Raw genomic sequence first — 6,212 nt, forward strand, 5'->3', positions numbered from 1 at the left:
ACAAAGCACAAACGATTTTCCGCTACATAAAAAAACGCACGTATTCTTATTTCCATTGTTTCCGATTTCCCACTCCGACTCTCGCGTGCTGACAGATTCAAAGTCTTTCCATCTCGTACGGCAACAGCAACAATATCCGAACCCGGAAGTGTCTCGTTAGTCCGCTTTTTCCTCCGCTTATTCCGACTGACTGACGGAGGAACTGTTCGCCAACCGCGTCGAGGAGTGTGCCACACGGAACTAATTGAGATGAATCGCAAGACGGCAGCAGCCGTGTGCGAAAAAAAACGGACACAATTTGAATGGTTCTATTGTGTCCGATGGATGCTCGAGAGACGCTGAAAGTGTCCTTCATTAGTCACATCCATTCGCCACCAGCAATTGATTGCCGGCTAGCGTCAACAACAACAACAACTACAATATTGTTCTCATTCTCACCGTTTAGCTTAATGGAAAATAGCAACAAAAAAATGCCATCATCAACTCAACCGGACGAATATAAATAGGTGAAGCGCATAATAGAGTGTATAATCAATCAGCATTGTTCCAAGGCGTAAGCTAACAAAACGCGCGCGTGTACTCGAACGGTTCAATGGGCCATTGTTTCCCTTTGGATCGAAGCAGGCCGGAAAAGTAGGGCGCTCGCGTTCGGTTCGGTACTCTCCCGAGGGAATAGAAAGATTAAAAAATATCAAATAGGATTACATTCTTGTATCTTGGACTCTCTCTCTCTCTAGACTGTGGCTTTCTATTATTGTCCTACGTCCTCCCGATTCTGCATCGTCGTCGTTTAAGAGGATTTGCAGTTTGCTGATTATAATACACATATACAGCGAGTAATGCAAAAGGGACGACTCCTTGACTCTGGAACGGTTTGGTTTGAGAAATTAATTTTCGTTGGTTACCATGGCAACGCGTGAGGATTATTACAGGTTCGTCGTCCCGGAAGCCGGAAGTAACCGAACGGTAAGGGAGGTAACTGTCGAGTGCGAATGCAGTTTGAACGGATTTCCATGCGTTTCTAGGAAGTGACGATTTCTGCTCAGGGCTACACAGGTAACGACAGGAGTTGATACCCGGATTAGGTTGATTAATTGCTATTGTTCAGGGGCGTTGGACTGGGTTGAAGAGGGAGAAGAGAAAGAAAGCGAATATGTCATTTTGATGAGTGTTGGAAAGGTATTTCAATCCCATTAGTTTGATACTGATTGTTATGGCTATATTCCAGCTTGAATGGTGAAATTTATCTTTTGAATAAAGAGGTTAAAAGGAAAAAAATCTAACTCGAAATGACTGAAAATGTTCCCAAATCAAAAAATAGACAATATTTGAAATATTTATTTTATAAACAATTTAGACACGCAGTGTTTGTTTTTGTCCTTATCGCGCGTGTTCATTTGATGGATGAAATATACACACTTGTCGCTACCGTAATGTTATTTTGGAATATCATTAATAATAGTAAGCTCAGGTTTCAATAACTTATTAAGTTTTTCTTAAAGAAAATATAAGAAATGTAAAAATATGCTGGAAAATAAACACAAATCAGAAGTTGTCGGTTGTCACGGTAAAGATGAACACGTCTATCTATACCAGGACACGTGCTAGTGAACTCGGGTGATTCGTAGTTATGCTGCCTAAGCTCGACCCTCATTAGCAGAAGACAAAGATTAAGCCCGTACGATATTAAGCCTGTTCTAATGACCTCACTCTTACTCTCACTTGCGTACTATGGCTCTAATTTTCATAACTTTCCCTACCCAGTAATCTCTAGCTTATTGAATGTCGTTAAAATGTAAAAAATAAAAGGAAATGTGACTAACATAGTCGAAATAAAAAAAGGAAAAAAGAAGTTTTAACATCAGACTACAAACAGATTTGTTCTGTTGGCGTGAAATATCATAGGTCAATTTTCAGATGAAAAATAGAAAATCATTTTTTTTTTCAAATTATCCAGGCCACTTGTTTTGCTCTGATTAAACAGGTTTTAATAATAAGATTAATTTCCTTTTTGTGATTTGGAATAAGAAAAGTCAATGTGCGAACTTATTTAGTCAACTGCGTCATACCATTCAAACTCTTCTTTCCGCCCCACAGCGGTGTAACTAAAACAGTGAAAAATTTGACGAAGTGTAGTAATTTCACGAATATTGCATTTTGGCCATGTGATATGCTCGGAAATGTTTCTGGACGAGAAAAGCCTCTACTTGACCTTGACATTGTACAAAAATTTCAATCTTGACCTTGTTCGGGCAAATTTTAGAAAATAGAAAACCTGAATACTTTGCTGAAGACATTAGGTGTAATAAGGTATAGTGGTAGAAATGTTATTCACGATCTAGTATACTATAACTATGAGGAAACTTCGGTGAAAATTTTTTATTTTTATTTTATTTTTTTGAAAGTTGTCCTACTGGAGCTGTAGAGCTAGGTTCTCGGAAGGCCTCCCCGTCAGAAGAATCACATACTACAATTTGCAGACGAGACACGCGAATGGCACCCACTAAAACACTGCTTTAGGCCAATTGTAGCGGGCCGTGATTCTGAATGTGATATTCATTGTACGGTCCAGGTATGTGCGGGCGTAGGGACTCGCGATTGCGTTTATCATCGCGAAGGGCTCGAGCATTTGTACGTTAACGTATGTCGCGTGTGTTAACATGTATGTAACTTCGCGTGTATAAATTCTATTTTATAACCGTGTGCCTTTCGCATATTCGCCGTGTGTTATTGGATGATCGCGCGCGGACCATGAATCTGATATTTAATTTTTGATGTGCGGCTCAGATGTTAGAAGAAAGTGAGATCTATCATATCACTAGAGTTCCCGGTCATGTCGATTTTTTTTTATTGGTCCTACTGAATATATGGACCTAAGTTGCTAGAATAGAGACCGATTCATGATCGCGCAAACCCGTACGTTTGTAGGTTCGCGTTTGAGACAGCGTTTGAAACTTCGTAAGTGCTAAAACGCTCACCTTATGTTAACGTGTTTGTCACGTGTGCTCGCGTGCATGTGACTTCGCGTGTACAAAACTGTATTTTGTAACCGTGTGGCCATTCCTATATACGCGTGCGTTCTTGGATGGATGGTCACGCGGACCTTTATTCTGATAGTTAGTTTTCGGTGTACAATTCACATTCTGACAGGGAGTAAGTTACACCCATAGTGGATATGAGAGCTTTCTTTTTTAATTGGATCAATTGAAGGCATGGACCTAGTCTGCTGATATCAAGGATAGCAACATCCGGAAGTGACCGATTCATGATCGTGCGAGTTCGGGAGTTTTTTAGGATCGCGTTTGAAAATTTATAGGAGCTGAGACATTCACTTTATCACCGGGATGTTATCATGTTTACGAGATCGCGGGTGTAGGTGCCATGGATGGTCGCGAAGGGCTCAAGCATTTGTATACTAACGTGTTTGTCACATGTATGTGACTTCGCGTGTATAATTTCGATTTTATAACGATGTAGCGTGTATTCTTGAACGATCGCGCGCGGATCGTGAATCTGATGCTTAATTTTTAGTATATGGTACAGATGGTAGAAGAGAATCCGTTTCCCCATATCACTAGAACTTCAGGTCATGTCACCATGGAACGTGTTGTTTAGTGAATATGAGCGTCACGTTGTTTTGTGAACTACATCACGAACAAGATTCGTGACTCTATAATATTTTTGATACTCAGCGCAGTTTTCGTTTTTTTTTGTTCAGACATCACTTTGAATGAATAATGATGTTCGAGGTCCTAATAGTATTCTTATATCTGCTGCTCGCACCTATTACTAGTCGCTATAGGCTGTATATAAATATATGGTATTTCACGACCAAACCCAAATTTTGTTGTACATAAATATATGGTATTTCACGACCAAACCCAAATTTGTCCAGGTGAAAATTTCAAGACCATGTGGAGAGTTGTATGAAATAGAAACTGATTATGGATGTCTTCAAAATATCACAAGCACTCAAGATAGATCGTGAATTATGTACTACGAGTCATGAACCAGTTCACCAGTCCATGAATAGTATGATTTTATGATTCGCTAGGAATCATAAATCAGTTTACATATACATGAATTATATTGTTCGATTTTGTGAATTATTGCCCGAGCTCGAGTGGTAAGTCGTGACTATTATTCTAGGAATCACGAACTAGTTCACGACTAATATAGTCGTTAAATTATATCATGGTTATATGAACTAATTCATGATTATGAATAGTGAGTTGTGACTAATTCGCTAGAAATCAGGAATCAGCTTACGTATACATGTGTGATTTTGTGAACTATTTCACGAGCACGGATATTCAATGGTGACTATTATATTTGGAATCATGAGGTAGTTCACAATGATTGAAAGGATTCATGAATAATATTCCATGTTTCGTGAAATCGTTCACGCGCAAATATGTTTTCCAAAATCTACGAATAAAATCACGATTCTAACTTTGGTTTTATGAATAAGGGACTCTTTGTTTGAACATAAGCCAACGCCGAAAATCCCATGCACATTTATTTCAGGAATTCAACTAGTTCCTGAGGTATTTCCGACACCATTAGAAGGGCCAAATAGTATTTAATTGTCCAGCCTAACTATGCAAATATAAGAAATTTTGAAATTGTTTTAATAAGAGTCTTAGCAGTTATACATCATAATAGTACCGGCTTATAAAGGTAAATCATGGGTGACCGTACTCTTCAATCCAAACCTACGGAATCGAAAAATTCTATTCAAATGAAATCAAAAAGGACCGTAAGCTGATGATGTACCATTAATAAGAGCATAATCATGTGCATAATGGTATAGTCGTCTCTAATTAGGGAACTTGGCGGCTTCGTCCGCTTTTGAAGCATCTTGGTGGTATTTGTTTATTCTAGGATTTTATGTGATCGCCCTTATTAACTAGTAACTCCGGAACAAGAAGTCGAAATAAATAAAAAAAAATCTATAGCAGGCAATAGGAATATTGTATATTTCATTTGAAAAAAAGCTTGAGAAAATCGGTAAAGTAGACTTCGAAAAATCGATATATTTATATTTTCAATGTGACCGCACTCTTCAACTCCTAACTCCGGAACCGAAAATTCAATAGCGGCCGATAGCAATATTGTACCTTTCATGGGAGGATCTGTCTGTAAAAATCGAGTTAGCCATCTCCGAGAAGCTTATGTGGATATTTTGTTATATGCGAATACAGATATTTTCCCGATCTCGACGAACTGAGACGAATAGTATATGGGATTCGGCCTTCCGGTTTTTCTAGACATTGCAAAACGTTTCTATATGAGAAAGGTAAAACCAATCGAATAAAATAGAGTCCCCTATCGGTGAACTCCGTATTTTACCAATGAACCTGAGAAAAAAAATCCACAATGAACTGGAAAAACTTTAATAGGATCCCTAAATATATGAATTTCAAACGATAGTTGTAGAGAACGTTCTATATTCGGTTGCACTCATTTGATTCAGGGTGAGCTAGATGATAAACCCAGTTTTGATAGTCGGATTGTTTGCTGCGCTTTTTGGGTAAAGTTTCGTAAACTATCAACGGAAGATTGAATGACAATAAATAATTTGGATTCAGCCAATCCCTTTTAAAATATTTGGGTTATTTTATGATACTTCTGATTAAAATTTAAATGATTCGCTATTACTTTACTTCGCTAAGGGATTGAAAGTTCATTTACGAATGATTTTCTCAAGAGGTAAATTTAGAATATCTATTCAAATTGTGATGTTTTGATAAAATTAACTCAAATTAGTTTATAAGCCAGTAATGAAAGGATAAAGTAATTTAACCCGTGAGAGTTGACGAACACCTTATATGACAGTTATTGTAAAATTGAATAAAAAAAAATCCCTCAGGATTTTCTGTTACCGGGTTTTTATCCAGGGAGTAGACACCATGTCTCAGTATACCACTGTCGATGTGTTCCTGAACAAGTCAACTTTATTTTCCGGACCATATGCTGGTGTTTTTGCTCGAGATCTCGATTATTATTCTGCTGGTTAACACAAATTTAAACTTTAACAACATTCACGCTTTCGCGTGCAACATTGAAAATTGATATAGAATATAGTAGCATCTTTCGGCATTGATAAAATGTGAATGCGAGTGCTTTACAATAATTTATTTCAGTTAAATCCAATTGACATTTTATACCGATCAAATTTTGATATTAAAGAAGATTCGTCGAATTGACGG

This window comes from Topomyia yanbarensis, chromosome 1 (genome assembly GCF_030247195.1).
Source record: "Topomyia yanbarensis strain Yona2022 chromosome 1, ASM3024719v1, whole genome shotgun sequence".
NCBI lineage: Eukaryota > Metazoa > Arthropoda > Insecta > Diptera > Culicidae > Topomyia > Topomyia yanbarensis.